The sequence below is a fragment of the Atta cephalotes genome, assembly GCF_000143395.1.
Source record: "Atta cephalotes unplaced genomic scaffold scaffold00004, whole genome shotgun sequence".
Lineage (NCBI taxonomy): Eukaryota > Metazoa > Arthropoda > Insecta > Hymenoptera > Formicidae > Atta > Atta cephalotes.
Genome location: NW_012130068.1, coordinates 8,981,244 through 8,983,925, shown reverse-complemented (window position 1 = coordinate 8,983,925; position 2,682 = coordinate 8,981,244).

Here is a 2,682-nt window from a genome sequence, read left to right as displayed (position 1 = left end):
AACGAATTAATTAGCTGTGAGGAGGTAGAGAGAGATATAGATGATGTGTTTCCGTCGCGCGGAGTAATAGAAGGCTGAGCTGCATGAGCGCGCACCGAGTCAATATTTGACCTGCGAGATTCACGATCGTTGTCGAACCTGTGAGATGATGAGAATATTTATGAAAATGTGCGGTTTATTTAAAGAACACATACACGCGCGCCTAAATTCTTGCGTATATAACATATGTTATTGCACGAAGCGCAAGAAGCTCAGCAAAAGTAGTCACTTCGAAATCTTCGACGTCGATGGACATGATTCTGCAAAAGATTTAAGGAAAGCAGTTAAGTTTTAGAGTTTAAAAATGATCGATCACAAAAATTTTCTAACTCTAACAAAATTTCCTACGGCTCTACGATTGTAACCATTTGTTTTTTGAAAATGATTTTAATTTGGATTGGGAAAAAAAGTTAAATATTTCTCTCTCTAAACTTTTCTTTTTTCTCAGAAATTTAAATATAAATGTATTACTTTTGTAATTTTATTAGGGCATGAATCGAAATGATTTTTCCCGCTTTATTCCAAAACTTGATTTCACAAAGTTCTTTTCAAATCGCATGCATATTGCATTATGCTTGCATACTGTCTGCGCCGCATTGTCACAAGCAACATCATCGAATAATAAATATTAACTTTCCATGAAAAAAACAGAGAGATGATATTAATTAACAGTTGAATTTCAGAATTAAAAATCGATGATCGAAACATTCTAACAAAATTTCTTTTATATTTCTACAGCCGTTTGTAGTCATCCATTCCTCAAAAATTTGATTTCAATTTGGGAAAAAAAAATTAAATATTTCTCTCTTTTTTTTCACAAATTTAAATATAAATAAATCGTATTACTTTTGTAATTTTATAAAAGCAAAATGATTCTTATTCTCTCTGAATCTTGTGAGAAAAAAGAAACAAATAAAAAAACTTTATTACTTTCTTTACTCTTTTATTAAATTTTCAAGCCTATCACAAAATTTTTCTCAAATCATATACGTTATTGCATATCGTTGCAATCCTGCAAAATGTGAACAATGTTTAACTGCATTAAAAAGCAAGATGTTAATTAACCTTAATTAACACCTCTGCTCCAGCTAGATAGAGAATGAAGAGTTTTATTATCCAATCCGGACTCATCAAGCAATCAACCTTTCAGTCAGTCTGTTATCTGCGATTCTTATAGGTGCGCATACGTATTCGAATTGTCGTGAGTGCTCTATTGTTTATACAGTTTCACTACTTATTTACGTAGGTTTGCAGATTTGATTAATGACTCGACGGAGTATTTTTCAAGCTTCGTCAGCCGCTTATTATAACAGTTTGTGTCGAAAACTAAGGCAACAAAAGTTTTTGCTATTATATAAATAATATGTGTTTTACTTTAATCTTTCAAGTTTTTAGTATCTTAAATTTACAATACGTTCTAGTTTTCTTCTAATATTCCTTTGCAGAATAAAACATATAAAAAGAAATTTAACGTACATGTTACCAGTTTACCAACCTGATGATAGGCAAGCTCCAACAATTTAACTCGCTTTTAGCTATGTTTAATTGATTCTTTGTTTTTGTCTAGATTCGTGTCTAATATCTGTTACAATAATAAATATAGGCAGTGTTGGATTATTCAGTCAATTATTACAAGCATTAATTGCTTGATAGTGAAGATATATATACAAGATGTTTGATAAGTAACGATAAAACTCTCGCACAGAGGTAAAGAGGACTAAACTGAATCGAAAAATGCTCTATCATTTTACAATTTTCGCAATAGTTAACAAGACATTAATTACTAAAAATATTACTCATCGAATATTGATTTTCAATAATTTTTTACTCAATTATTATCAATTTTACAGAAAAACGGCAAAAGACAAAAATTATTTATTTTTTTTTCGTAGAATTTTAAGAATTTTTTCAAAATTTTGTAGTATCGCATTTTCTTATGTTGGTAAAAATAGTTGCCAATACCAGGTGTCCCAGACACCTTGTACATCCCTTTTATCTTTATGCTCGAAAACAGAGCATTTTAGAAAAAAATGTTTCAGACAAAAGTTACGGGGTTCTAAATAATCTATTTAGTGATCTGATCAGTCTGATCTTGGCACTGACCAAAGTCAAAACAATATCATTTTGAATTTTTTAAGTGGAACTTCCTATTTTTCATTATATATTCTTGTAGCATATCTTGAGAGCTTTCCAAAACACTATAATAAAATAATTTTTCATGACTTTTCGAGTTATAAGGCTCTATGAGAAGAAAATAAATAATTTTTGTCGCTTACTGTTTTTTGTAAAATTGATAGCACTTAAGTATTGAAAATCAGTATTTGGTAATTTTTAGTAATTGATAATTATTGCAAAAATTGCAAAATGATAGAAGACTTTTCGATTCCGCTCTACCCCAATGCGAGAGTTTTATCGTTATTTATCAAACATCTTATAATTCTCTCTCATAATTAGGAATTATATAAAAATACAGAGGATTATTAGATAAGGATATTTTTTTTTTACATTGCGAGAAAATGAAGGATATTATTAATAGACACAATATTGATTTGACATTTAACGTTTAATAACAAATTTTGCTTAATTATATTTAATGATATATTATATATATATATATATATATATATATATATATATATATAT